We start from the raw sequence: 15,203 nt of genomic DNA on the forward strand, positions 1-15,203 counted from the left end.
TGGCTCACCGTTTCAGTGGTTTCCATCTTTTATTGCTTGGCCCTATCTCTTTGAGCCTGTGGCAACATGGTACATCATGGCAGGCACTCAAAGTGGAGGTGGTCCATTTACCTCATGGTGGACAGGAAGCAATGAAAAAAAAGAGGAGTTTCAGGGTTCCAATATCCCCCTCAAGGGCACACCCCCAATGCCCTAACTTCCTTTCACTGGGCACCACCTCTTAAAGGCTCCACTACCTCCCAGTAGTGCCACAGGCCAGCAACAAGCATCTAGCATATGATCTTTTGAGCAACATTTAAGAACCAAACCATATGGATGCCATTAGTGCACCGTCATTGGATGTAAGTTAATTTGTTAACTTGACTGGATTAAATGATACCCAGATAGATGGTGAACATTATTTCTGGGCATGTCTGTGAGGTGTTTTTGGAAGAGAGTAGCATTAGATCACCCTCACCAGTGCAGGGGGACATCATCCAAGCCATTGAAAGACTGAACAGAGGAAAATACAGGAGAAAGGGTGAATTGTTCTCTGCCTGAGCTAGAACATCTTTCTTCCCCTGCCCTTGGGCATGAGCACTCCTGGTTCTTGGGCCTACAGACTTCTGGATTTATACTTTCAGACTCTGGTTCTCAGGTCTTCAAATTCAACCTAGCACCTACCCAATAAACAACCCACCCCAATGGTTTTATTTCTCTGCAGTCCCTTAATTAATACATACATAAGATCACAAGATCAACAATCAGCTTTAGCAAATGCATTTTCCAAAGTGGTGATATCAATGGTCATTTCTACCCAAAGTTTGTGACTATTCCAGTTACTCCATATTCTCTTTAATACTTGGGACTTTCCAGAATTTCATTTTAGCCATTTGCAAACAGCTGAAGAAATACACTACATGCTCTAGGCTGGGATTCTTAGAATCATTTCTGTACTATACTGAAGAACTGGATTGCCTGAAACTGTCTTTGCTGATTTATGCATTTGCAACTTTTAAAAATTTGTGAAGTATAACATAGCCTACATTTAAAAAAGTAAACAACATGGTGAATAATTACAAAGTGAACATCATTCAACAGCATCCAGGTTAAAAAAGAGAACATTATCTGTGTCCCCACAAAACCTTCTCTGTTCCTTCTGATTTCAAAAATATCTAGTTCCAAGTAGTACTCTCCATCCTGACTTTGACCATGATAGTTCAGTATCAATTTTCATATTTTTTCTTAATAGCTTTACCTCATATTATGAACATGTTTTTCTGATTTGCCTTTTAGAAAAATTTTGGGACATAATGTTTTATTCCATATTTCTTTATTGAGCAATAAAGTTCTTACTTGCTGCATATTATATAGCCCATTCATTTTCATTGATTTATAGAATTCCATCACGAGTTTATCAAAATTATCTATTGTATTAATTTTAAATTGATAAATGAAATTGTTTGTAATTATTTCAGATGTGATGTTTTGAAGCATACATACATTGTAGCCTGGCTAAAAATGTTAATTAATAAATGTATTACCACATACAGTTGTCAGTTTGTAGTAAGATCATAATATCTACTTCTCTGTGCATCTCAAGAATATAATTTTTCATCATTAACACTCATCCCCATACTAAATAATTTTTTAAACTTATTCTTCCAGTATAACTGTAACAATATATCCTCTGGCCAATATTCCTCACATCCTTCCCTCCCTCACTAATCTCTTCAGCCTCTGCTGCTACTCTCTACTTCTATGAGATCAACATTATTAGATTTCATATATGAGTAAGATCGTGCAGTATTTTTATTTCTACACCTGGCTTATTTCATGTAATGTAACATCCTGTGGGTTCATCCTTGTTGACATAGATGATAGCATTCCATTCTTTTTATGACTAAATAGTAAATATGCCATTGTTCGTGTGTGTGACATCTTCTTTATCATTTATATGTTGATGGATTCTTAGGCTGATTCTGTATTTTAGCCATTATGAAAAATACTGCTATAAAATTGAGCATGCAGAGATCTTTTTGGACATACTTACATTATTTCCTTTGGATATATACCCAGTAGTGGGATTGCTTGATTATGTGGTAGTTGAATTTTTAGTTTTTTTGAGGAATCTCATGCTATTTTCCATAGAGATGCACTAATTTACATTTCTGCCAGTAGTGTACCGTGTCCCCTTTTTTTCCACATCTTTGTCAACACTTGTTACTGTTTGTCTTTTGGTAATAGTTGATCTATTGGGAATGAGGAGATATCTCATCATGGTTTTGATTTGCATTTCCCTTAAGATTAGTGATATTAGGCATTTTTTCATATTTCTGTTGGCCAACTGTATGTCTTCTTTTGAGAAATTCGTATCATATTTTTGCCAATTTTTAAACCAGATTATTTTCTTGCTATTGAGTGTTTAAGTTCTTCCTATGTACAGTGAATCTGAACCCCTCATCAGATATAGAGTCTGCAAATATTGTCTCCCATTTTGTAGATTCTGTTTATTATTCATCCATTCTACTTCTGGAATACATTTGGGTCTGTTTCTGAAATCACTTTTTGTTCCTTTGGTCAGTTTGTCTGTCATGGCCCAAGTATACCGATGTCTTAGTAAAAAACTTCCAAATTTTTTCCCCTTCTTCAAAAATCACCTTGGCTAGTTTCCGTGTAAATTGTCTTATATTTCAACATAAACTTTAAAGTCAATTTGTCAGTTTTCTCAAAAGGAGAAAACGTGTAGGGATTTTGATTAGAAAAATGGGTCTGGAAATCAATTTGAGGAGAACTGGCATCTTTATTTCATTTAATTTTCAATAAAATCTTCTGAATAGAATTGCATTATCTACCTTTTATTAATGAGATAACTGATGAAAGCACAGTTACACTGCTTGTCTAATATCATTCAGACAGTTAGTACTCAACTCTGGATCTCTGTCCACAGTGTGCAGAGAAGAAAGTAGCCACAATTTAATAGCAGCACTTTGTTTTATAACATTTAATTTTATAACGACTTTCTATTTATGCCTATGATACAAGTTTCCTGACACATAGTAAACTTATAATTGAAATTTAAAATCAAACTATTTAGTGGGAAGCTTAAAAACTGTTTAGATGCTAAGCAGATGGTAGGAACTATGCATGGGAAATATTGTATTTCATTAAACTCTGAACAATCAAAAGTTCCTGCTTGGTGGTTACTCAATTAATATTAAGCTTGTTTGGAATAATGACAAAGAGTGTTTTATTCATGATATTGACATTGAGGCAGGTAGTTTCTTTGATGTCATTCCTACTACATAGATGACTTACAGCTCTAAAGCCATTAGCTACACTGAAATATTTAGTAAATAAAAAAGGAAAGTAGGATGCTCCAGACTACTTAGAATTGATATCTCATCCATCAAAAACCTAATCTCAACCACTTTAATTCTGGTGATAACAATAACCATATAAAAGCAAGATTAACAGGAGTTCCTCAATTAAATTACTTTGCTTGGAAAATGAGACATTCAAGTTTAAGGGAGCTGAGTGAATAATCTTTAAGTTTCCTTGAAGGCATACAATTTTAATTTTCTATGAAACAAAATAGGTGGTAAAGTTTATTGAATGCTGAAAAAAAAAAAAGCCCTATGCTATTTTCTTAGAACAAATGAAACAGGGGTCATTTGGTCCTCAGTAGCCATTACTTTAACATGAACAGTCAATAAATAGCTATTAAGCTACAAACACAGTGCTAGGTATTGTGTATTTACCAGTGAGCCAAACACCCCTTTTGCCTGCAGGAAGCAAACTAATCCAGTGAGAAGCAATTCTGTAGGTCCGTAAAGACATTTAGAAAATTATGTAACCCTATCCAAGCTCAAGAGCTAATTTTTGGCAATGAGGCAATATATAAAACAAACTCACTTTGTAAGATCCAACACAGTTTGTATTGTAAGCTGGTATTAAATTTTACAATGAAGGTGAGAAGATTGATAGGCTTGCAATTTGAATATAGAAGTGGTTTCTCTCTGTTGAAGACAACAGATTTTCTACTTGTCTTAGAGCTATGCTAATGTTTACTGATATTATCTTGGAAAATACAGTTATTTGATGCCTAATATATGTAACATTATCATTTATGAAATAAGAATAAGTTGGGGTAAATGTCTGGTCATCAAAAAAGAATTGTGTTTTTATACTTGTTTTTACTGAAGTCATGCATAGGTGACAGTTTTATATAGCCTAATTTTATATTGACCTTTATATCAGAAACCAAGTTTTCTTTAGCTTCTAGTAAAGTCATCTTTTAAATAGAATATTTATTCTGATTTTATCTGAGATTATTTCTGAGATCTGTTTTCACAAATATACAAGTATTCTTTTTTTTTTCTTTTCTTTCTGTTATTCTCTCAGCTCTTAGTTTACAATTTAGGCTATTCTGTCAGTTGTACATACTGATATGCATTTAGGTGAAAAACTGTCTTAAAATTCCAAGCAGTATATTGGGCATTTTTTTTAACTTCCTAAATTCATTCACACAACTGTAAAGAGCCTCATTTTATTTTGCTGTTCCTGTTATCAGATCAGGTGCAATGTTGAAGCCAGAATAAATTTCAGGTAGGAAAAAGTGACCCTACCTGAATTCAAAATATCTTCCCTGAAGAATGAAAAACAACAAAAAAGTGTTGATTATTCAGTGGCAAGGTTACTTTACCCTTAATCCAAACATAAGTAAAAGTTCCCTTGGGTTTAGGCAGAAGCTTAGTTAGAAGATTATAATTATACATAAGGGAAACAAGAATTTCCAGCTTTTATATTAATATAGTTAGTCCTATTATAATAGCCAGTGGGAAGCAGTTTTTCTAAATAAGATTTTCAATGTAAAATACTTTTTTTTTTCAGAATCACTGCCAGTTCTATCATACTGATCTCTCAATCTCATGATATCAAACAAAAGACTATATTTGGTTCAAAAAATCTGCACACAAATTAGCATCAGGACTCATATTTGTTAAAATATACCAGGCCAGCCTTGTCAGGAAGCTCAATACCAAGGCAGAACACATTTTTGTTCTAGGAATTAAGTAACTCGGAATCCAATGTTAGTAAGTTTCCAAGATAAACGTGGTTGGCACAGTTTTTTCTCTATCAAAATTACTGTTTGGGGGCAGGATAAAAAAGGAGGCCAAGATCTCATTTTTTCAAAGTCTTGTCTCTTGTATTCCTTTTTTTTTTTTTTATTGTTGGTCTTGTATTCTTAAGAGGTCAGTCTAGGGCAGCCAGGGGGAAATAGCACCAGAAGAAGGGCAGTGTTCAACTACCCAACTCTCATTTTGTTTTTAGTTTTTCTCTGTCTTGTTGGTGTTTTCAATGCCCAGAAGAAAGCACTGCATATCACAAAAAGCCAAATCTAATGCTGGAGAAAGGAGAGTTGAATCTTAAGGCAAGTGAGCTGTTTGAAACAGTATAAAATCTTGAAATGAGCTTTTCTGCCGATAGAGTCAAATTATAACCTAGGATACCAAGAAAAATTGAAAAAATAGATTATTTATTCTCTATTAGTAGTCTTTTTGTTTGTTTCCTTGTTTGTTAGTTTTTGTTTTTTGTACAGGGGTGATTAACTCCAGAGCCACATCCCTGGCCTTTTTTTATTTTTTATTTTGAGACAGAACCTTGCTAAACTGCTGAGGATGGCTTTGAATTTGTGTTCCTCCTGCCCCAGCCTCCAAGCCCCTACCTTTACAGATGTACCTGGCTTATTAGTTGTCTTTGAAAAACAATAAAAAATAAAAATGGAATCAGGAAGTCAGGCAATATGAAGGTACTGACTTTTTTTTTTTTTTTTAAGAAGGAAAAATGTTCTGGGAAACAAGTGTAAGATTTACTCTCTGATTCCTGAAAGGAAATGGGTTACACATTATTAGATTAGCAAATTATGGTTTTCTTAGTCTGTTTGGACTGCTGCAACAAAAATACTGTAGATTAGCAGTCATATGATGTGTTTCTCATAGTGATGGAGGCTGGAAAGCCCAAGATGTAGCTGCCAGCAGATCCCATGTCCATGCGGGATCACTTTCTGGCTTTTCTTTGTGTGTTCACATGGGGAAAGGGACAGGGGACCCCTCTTAGGGTCTCTTTCATAAGTGTACTAATTCCATGACTATCTCCCAAAGGCCCTACCCCCAAATTTACTCACATAAACATTCATTATCTAGCAATGATCCCAAGAGTGAATATAATTGATTTCCTTTTATACAGACTTCTTAATCTGGCAGTAAGAGACAATACTTATATTCTTTATTATATTTTCAGTATGGCTATTTAATCCAAGCATAAGTAAGTTTTTCTATTGTTCCATTCATAGCAATATATTTGTAGAGTAGGTTCTACAGAGATTTCAAATAATATTTTATTTAACAAATCTAAGTCTAATGTATACTTTCATAACCCACTCCTAACGAATATAAGAATCACTCAGAACAATTTTATTTTCATTTCAGAATAAGATATGTATGCAAAATCAAATCATTTAATTCTCAACCAGAATCTTAGCATTTGTTCTAAATTACTACTCTGATGTTTCCTTTAAGACGTGTAAGGGTCTCACTGACTGGATTTTGCAGGTGAGATACTGAGTTCCTCTCTGTTTCTACCTCTCAAAGATTGGGAAAACATCTCAGTTTGACCTAAAATTAAACTCTTCAACAATCACAGCTTGAGCTTTTCATTAAGCTAATTAGTACTTCTTCTTCCAATTGTATTGTTGTCACCCATATGGGAGAGGAACAGCAGATTGCCTGTCTGTTCCTTTAAATTTTCCTATGAAACTGTAAAACACAGCATTTCGTTTCTGGGTTCTTGTCACTACTCTCTACCATCAAGAGAAATAGGAAAGAAGCAAAGAAGAATATGTCAATCCATTATAGAAATGTCTAGGTGCTCCTGACCAGAGAGGTTTGGGATTTTAGGGCTCACCTGTGCAAAACAACATTGTGAGTTAATTAAGACTCTCAGGGTAATAAAACCTAGAAAAGAATCATTGCCCGGAAGTCACTGATGGCCAGAGCATCTCTAGAAGCATGTATATAAGTAGGAGTTAAAGAAATAGCCAGTAGTTTTACTTACGGTGCTAACAGTGAAAGTACCTATTTTGAAATACTAAAATTGTTTTAGGAGGGCTTCTGTTACATTGTCAACAAATTTATAGTTCTACAGATGCAACAATTTCACTGTACAGCTAAGTGTTTTTATCAGTCAAAGTTCAGGCAGGAAAGAAAAGGCTCACACACATGGATTTTGAAGAAAAGGGAGTGAAAGGGCCATCTCAAGAGGAGTGGACAGAAGTCAGGAAAACAGCCAAGGGTGTAGGGACACTGAGGGACTCCTGAGAGGTGACAGAGCTTGCCACCTCTACTCCTGAGGAGCAAGGGGAGAAAACAGTGCTTCCTGGGTCAGCTGTGAGTAGGAAGGAGCACACACAAGGAGTAAGGAGGCTGGGAGCAGAAGCACCTTGGACTTTCCATGCCTGTCCTCCAGTTTCCTGCCATGGCCTTAGAGAAGAGCAGAGGTGGGTTGGGGCTGGGAGGTGGGGATCATGGGGCAAAGGGAAAAGAAATAAACTTGCTAAATAAGAAAAAGCCATGAATGGAGTATTGTTGTCCCACACTGTTATAAAATTCAATCATAAGCTGCTGCTTCTTTTTTCTTTTTCTTTTTACTTTGCAATCCAATTATATCACCAATTCTATTGTTGGAGATAAAAGAGACTATAAATGTTAAGCACCAAGGACATGGATAGCACCCATGTTCCAAGGAACAAATGAATGAGATAGTTGATTGAATCTTCTATCTGGAGTTTCTCAAATTTAGATTAATAAATGCCTTGATTCTATTTTTATGATATAATAACTTTTATATTTCCCAAGCTATTCTTCATACATCCATTATTCTTTTTATTCTCACTGTCACATTCTAATCCTGAAGCTTATCAAACTAATGTTCAAAATTCACTGAAAAAGATGAACATCCTATTTTCTGCTCTCAAGCCTTTTAATAGAGGTTGGAGGGACCCAGATCCCCAAATAAGGAGGGGAAATGATGTTAATAGTTGCTTGATACTTGGATCAAGCATTGCACCTTAGGTTTTTCTCTTTTTTTTTATTTCAATAAAAAGCCAAATACTTTAAATTAGAAAGTAGCTTGGGTCAAGGGAGAGAATTAACTTCTGTGCCTGAAGTCTAGAGAAATGTAGAGAACAAGAGACAATTTCAGTATGGTGAGGATGAAGGTGGCCTTACTGAATAGATTTCAAGCTGCTTCTTAGTCTCTTCTACAAATATCAGTATTTTAGGACCATGGTAATATATGGATTATGACAATAATAACATCCACTTAGTTAATGGTCACTCTGTGCCAGGCAGGAGCTGAAGTGCTTTAAATAAGTCGTTTCTCCCCTACCATTGAACCCCTCCAAGTGGTGACCATTTTTAATGATAAAAATCAATAAAATAATAAAATAATAGTCATCATCTATTAGAAGCTTACTATGCACACGCCTCATTTATATTCTCCAATTCAGTTCTACAAACGATTTTTATGAAGTTGGAATGAGTATAATATTTTACACATCAGATAATCTTGCTTACAGTCACACCAGCAGAGCAGTAGAGCACACGCCTGATAAGAAGTAGAGGCAGGTGGAGCGCAGTTGTCAGAACAAATCTTTGCTCTTAACCGATACAGAGGCAACCTTCTTTTGACTCCCATTTCATTTTAATGTTTTTGGCTGAAATTAGAGAAGCTCTTGTCTCCCACTCAATTCTGTAAGATGCTATAAAAATTTCTCTGAAAAGGGAAATATATCAATTTCATTTCTGCCATGTGCTGTACAGGAGAGGAAAATTTAGGTGACTTCATTGAAAGTAACTCTGATGAAAGAAGAAAGATCAAGAAAAGGCACAGTGAGGAGAGTGACTTTTGGAAGGAAAAAATGTTACAGTTGAATAAAGGAGAGTGTATTGTCACTCTGCTCCATATTCTCCTTCCCCTTGGACATATTTTCCGAATGGAGCCAGAAACATTCAACACGACCTGCCGCCCTCTAAACAGAGTCAGCTCTCCCAAACAAGTCCCAGGAGAAGGCTCCCAATGAAAGCAACAACAATGATACTGACGGGTCCAGTCATTCCTGCTGACCTTGACTACTGTGTTTCTAGATGGTATCCCTGTCATTCAGCTATCCACGACTGCATAGGAGAGTCAGGTTTTTGCAGAGGGCTGTGCAGTAGAGAAGCTTCTTTGAAGTAAACTAATTTCCAAAGCTGCCTAAAATGACATTTTAAATATTTTTAATAAAGGCAAAGTGAGGAAGGTCTGCAAAATAAAATCTAATCTATATTATCAGAAGAATAGAAAAACAGATGTGGGACTTAACGAAAGACAGGACAGCACAGTGTTTAAACGCACAGCCAAATCTCCTAGGCTCAAATCCCAGCTCTACTTCCCCAAGCGGGTATGATCTTAGATAAATTTCCTCACTTCTTTCTGCTTTACTTTTCCTAGCTATAAAGTGGGAATATTATCATAATAGCACCTGATGATACATAAGATCTCATGATAATACATAGGATTTTAAAGCCAGGGGAGCATTTAGAACAGTACAAGGCATAGAAAGTGCTTGGTAATTGGAAACTGGCATCATAGTCAGTAACTAGCTCTACAACCAATGCAATCCACAGGCTTCCTCAGGAGCTCCCTGAATTCTTTCCTAAACAGCCTCAGCCTAGGATCTGAAAGTCTCTTCTCTCTTGGATAATAAATTCTCTTACTGGAAATGGGTTCCCTTGACCAAATAGCAAGTGGATCTGACTATTGGCATCTCACACTTTAATTTCTTTAAGCTCCAGATTAAGTCCCCTCTCACCCCGTTTCCAGTACAATATGTCAATCTAAAGAAGGAAACAGTAAGAATAGAAATCTCATCACCCTTATTATTCTCCATGCATGATTCAAAATGTGCTACGATTTGTCTGGTATCTGCAGTAACTCCTGAGAAACCTCATTCTGTCACCAGGGATGCAGCCTGCAAGGGTTTGCCTGTGCTGTTTGTCAAGCTTTGCAGTCTTCACTTGATTCTTTCAGCCAGACTGGCTGTCTTCTGAAGAGAGGACATTCTAAACACTATGCAGGTAACTTATTTTCCTCTCTTCTGCCTGCTCTTTTATGGCTGCTTCCTTGCTCGGTATTAGAAACAAGAATCATTGGTGGAGTTCAACTGAGAAGCCTTGCCCTTCTCCTCTCAGTGTCAGGAGAATATGGTATTTGAGTTCAGCTCTGGAGACAGACAGGCTGAACTTCCTGACGCATGTGATGCAAGGTTAATTTCTTGATATCTCAGATCCCTGCTAAGTAAGTATTGTTGTGAGAGTGAATTCAATGCAATGACGCATTTCATTGCACATAATAACATTTCAATAGTGGTATCAATTATCGATGTATTCCCCCTCTCTAATAGTTGACCTGTTTTTCCATATTTCCTCTCTTCAACTGTGTCAAGATGTCTGTGCTTTATAATCAGTCTATTCCCCCTCCTTCCCCTCCCCAAAAGCATCTCTCTTAATAATCTGCTCTGTACCCATATGCACCACCTGATCAGAATGCATCTCGCTTGGTGATCTTTCACATTCCTTGCAAAATACTTATTCAAATTCCTCTGCTTAATTGTCCACAGCACCACACAATATAAAGCAATTAGCATTCCACTTTTCCACAGGTACAAAGAGTAAGGCTCTTGGTAATTCCTCTCACTTTCTACAAAGGCTACTCTTCTGAAACGTTAGAGCACTCTGAAGGAGCCTTCCTGGAGATGCAGGTGATTACTGGGGCAGTGTGAAACTGACTGAATGGCCTCAGAGAGAGGCTGCTGCCTGCTCATGTGCTCCACAGCCTGAAGGTTTGGCAGCTGTAGGGAAGTGCTGGTAGTTGTGTGCAGGGGTAGAACTTACACTCATTCTCTGCAGCAGGTGGCAGATGCAGAACAGAATATGATCAAGGATATAGGCTTTAGAATCAGGACAGAAGGTCAGGTTTCAGCAACACTGCTCTCTACCTATGTGACCTTGAGTGAGTTATTTTAACTTTTCTTACTTTTGTTTTATTGATTTAAACACAGGAGAATATTTAATAAAGTAGTACCTACCATAAATATGGATGCATATAAAATATTCATTTATGTCTTCTAATGCCATGAGGCTTCCTTGAGTTTCTATCATATCCACCCTGAATAATACAATAGCTTTTAATTGGTCATCCTGTTCTGCTTTGGATCTCTCTGTGCCCACAAAGCTGTCAAAGGGTTTTCATTTTATTTTGGGTGGGGGAATACTGGATATTTTAACCCAGGGGCATTTTACCACTGATATACATCCCCAGTTCTTTTTATCGTTTATTTTGAAATAGGGTCTTGCTGAGTTGCTGAGGCTGGCCTCAAACTTGTGATCCTCCTGTCTCAGCCTCCTCACTTGCTGAGATTATAGGCATGCACCACTGTTCCCAGCTGTCAAAGGAAGTTTTTTAAAACATGAAATCTAGATCATGTCACTCTTCTGTGAAAAATGCATCTGAGGAAAAAAGAAAAACAATTCTTTAACTAGTTGGGCATGGCTCTTGTCTGCAGCTCTCTCTTCCTTATATCCTGTAGCTCTTCCCACACTTCCAGCTGGATTTCAGCCACAGTGATTTTCCTGCAGTCCCTCAAGTGCACATATTTCTTCCCTACTCAGAGGCCTTTGCATGCAATCTTTCTCCCTAGATGTTCCGTGACTGATTACTTACCTGTTATCCTCATTCTGTTTCTTCAAGTCTCAGCAATGTGTCTTAAGGGAGGTGATTCTTTATTCCCTGGTTACATTTACCCCTTTATATTTTTTCCATGGTGCTATGCATTTTCCTTTATGTTTGTATTTCTATATATTATGATCCCAATTTCACGTCTGCCTTGTGACTAGTCTCCAAACACAATAAACACAGGTGTCACACCTGTTTTGTTTACTCCTTTACAACAGGTGCCAGCTCAGTGTTGTGTACAGTTGAAACTGCATATGGTTGAAACGTATGGTTGAAACTGTGGAATCCGTGTTGAGTGAAGGTGATGATGGGAGGAAGGGGGCCCTTTCTGCTCTGGCCTTTAGCCTCTAGGCATCAGCATCAGCAGAATCTCCATGATGGCAGTATTTAGGATTTATCAGATGGCCACAGTGTACAGGGCTTTGTGTTAAGCTTTCTCTGTGTCTCTTCTCATTTTGTCCTCACTATCATCCTACCTGCTTTGCAGATAAGAGGAAAGGAGCATATCCAAGGTCACACAGCTATGGAGATGGGGAGGGCAGAACTGAACCCAGATCTATCTGACTAAAAACCCGTAACCTTGCCATGAGCAGAGAATGAAGCATGTTATAACTTACGCAGAGGAATGGGTTAGTGCTTTTTGAAAAAATAAAATAAAATCATCTTTCAAAATCTTCAAATGATACGGTCCAGTGCTTAAAATGTCCAAATGACCAAGAAATCAGACTTGAGTCAAAATTGCCTTCTCCCAAAGCTAAGTGGAAATGAATAATAAATTGTCTACGTCCTAAACTCCATAAATCTTCTCGTGATATTTCTATACTTTTAGCTCCATCGTTTCGAAAGTAAAAAGCAGATAATTGGGAAGTAGTATTCCTTGGACTTCAGTCAACCTCTGCATTGATCCTGGAAGAGTCATTTACATATGACTATCTCATCCCTAACACTACCCTTTTAACTAGCACTGAGTCCATTTACTTTATGAAGAAATGAGAAATATTGAAATGTAATAGGATAGCTTTATGACTTACCATAGCAGTGGTGTTATATGACCTTAAATGATCATATTCTTCTGTGATTTAATCATTCCAGAATTGAATTGGAGACCTTTAAGAACAATGACAACAAAAAAGACATTGACAAATCTTGTCCTACATAAATGTCATGACAGAGAGATATGAATTCTTAAAAATAATTCTAGAACTTTGTGTAGACAATATATTCAGACCAAAGACAAGAAAATTTACCCCCCTTTACTGGCCTTTTAAAATGTCATATTAGTTAGCCTATGGTAATTGATGGCCAGCTGGGTCCAATATTAAGTGAACCTTAAGTAACAGAGTCACCAGGACTCAGAATTCTCCCTGCTCCCATTTGGCTTCCATTCAAGTGTCTGGGAGCATTATGAATAACTTTCTAGTTTGGTGCTTGTGATTTTGTATACATCTGCTCCATTCAACCTCCATGCCTCTGACCAAGAAAAAGTTCTTGGCTGTTTTGATATAGCTATTATTATTGGTTTCATTAGCTTAGAGAACAAATATGGTCATTGTATTAGTTGACTCAGGCTGCCATAACAAAATATTATACATTGTATGGCTTAAACAACAAAATTTTATTTTTCACAGTTCTGGAAGCTAAAAATCTAAGATAAGGTTCTGGCTAATTTGATTTCTGGTGAGTAACCTTTCCCTGCTTGCAGATGGCCATGTTTTCACTGTGCCTTCACATGGTGAGGAAGGGGCAGGAATCTCTGGTGTCTGTCTCTTCTTTTTTTATTCTTATTTTTGGTACCAGGGATTGAACACAGTGGCACTTAACCACTAAACCACATCCTCCACCCTCAACCCATTTTATTTTTTACTTTGAGACAGGGTCTCACTAAGTTGCTTAAGGCCTCTGTAAGTTGCTGAGGTTGGCCTTGAACTTGAAATCTTTCTACATCATCCTCCTGAGTCTCTGGAATTACAGGCATGTGCCACTGCACCAGTTTGTGACTTCTTTTAAATTAGTCCTGAAACTAGAAATCCCACATTGTGATCTCATTTAATTTTAATTGCTTCCTTAGAGGCCCCATTTCCAAATACAGCTAAACTAGACGTTAAGGTTTTAAGCAATGATTTGGGGGGAGACAAACTTTCAGCCCCAAACAGTTAATTAATCCTGTGTTTGTGTACTAAAAATAAACATGAAGCTCATGAAGCTCAAAAAACTCTTCTTTTGTGTGTGTGTGTGGGTGAGTGGGTGTGCATGTGTGTATGGTGCTAGGGATTGAACCCAGGGCCTTGTGCATATGAGGCAAGTACACTACCAACTGAGCTATGTCTTCAGCTCTAAAAAAAAAAAAAAAAAAAACCTTTTCTTAACATAACTTTCTAACTTTCTAATGCTATTATTTAAGAACTATTAAATATGGCCATGAAGGGAGCAACTTGTTACAAAAGAGTCAACTTTATTTTCAAACACTAAGCACATAAAAATTAGTAATCAGATTGGTTTGTTAGTAGAGCTCAACTTTCTACTTACATTCCTTCCATCTCTACAGCAAGGATGAAGTTGAACACTACCCCACTGATTCCAAAATTGGTCCCAGTTCTGAACAGGTCATAGCTGTGCCTGTGAACTGGATTTACTGTAGTAATCCAGCAGAGCATTGAATTGGACGCAGCTCTTCCCATCAACCCTGAGTCCAGGCATTAAGCCTAGGTCAGTAGTTTAGATTCTCCCCCTGCCCCCCTTAATGGCAAGGGCCTTGATTCTTTTCTAGCCATTAAACATTAGCGTCGTCATTCCCATCCATCAGTGTGTTACTGGAACTTTGAAAGAAAAGTGTCCTTGTCCCTATGTGTATTTATTTACTTCTTTCCTAGAAACTAGAGTTGCACATCCAGGACTGTGATTCACATGACATGATTTCTCATGCCAACGAATATCTTATAATAAAATTTCTCTAGGACAATGGATGGCTTAAGTACCTTTTACTTGCAAAACAAGAAAGGCTCATTAGAAAGATTTTTCTGAAAGAAGAATCACATAGATAAGATAGTGGCCTGAGAATAAATTACCTTTATTCTTTACTCACTGCCTGTTTCATTCAGATCTTCATCACTGTCACCCAAATACCTAACAAGAACAACTTGGAGGAGGAAGAGTTTATTTTGGGTTCATGGCTTCAGAGGTCTCAGTTCATGGTCACCCAACTCCATTGCTATAGGCCTGAGATGAGGCAGAACAATATGATGGAAGCAGAGAAAAGCTGCTCCCCTCATGGCAGATGTAGAGAGAGAAATAAAAAAGGGTCACAGGGAAGATGAACCCTTCCGGGCCTATCTCCTCCAGCCATGTCCCACCTGCCTATGGTTTTCACCCAGTGATTCCATTCCAACTAG

General features: G+C 37.2%; 1 long non-coding RNA gene across 2 annotated transcripts in view; it reads right to left on the reverse strand.

Moving 5' to 3' along the window:
- LOC144365433 (uncharacterized) overlaps positions 1–14,708 on the reverse strand; it is a 121,381-nt gene extending 106,673 nt beyond the window's left edge. The window contains exons 1-3 of one of the 2 annotated variants that reach the window (XR_013423856.1): positions 14,341–14,708; positions 12,846–12,921; positions 9–111 (exon numbers count right to left, since the gene is read on the reverse strand). This is a non-coding gene — a long non-coding RNA (uncharacterized LOC144365433). The remainder of the gene's footprint in view (positions 1–8; positions 112–12,845; positions 12,922–14,340) is intronic. The other variant, XR_013423855.1, reaches the window with a different exon arrangement.
- Positions 14,709–15,203: the final 495 nt, after the last annotated feature.

Source organism: Ictidomys tridecemlineatus, chromosome 7 (assembly GCF_052094955.1).
Source record: "Ictidomys tridecemlineatus isolate mIctTri1 chromosome 7, mIctTri1.hap1, whole genome shotgun sequence".
NCBI classification, from domain to species: Eukaryota; Metazoa; Chordata; class Mammalia; order Rodentia; family Sciuridae; genus Ictidomys; species Ictidomys tridecemlineatus.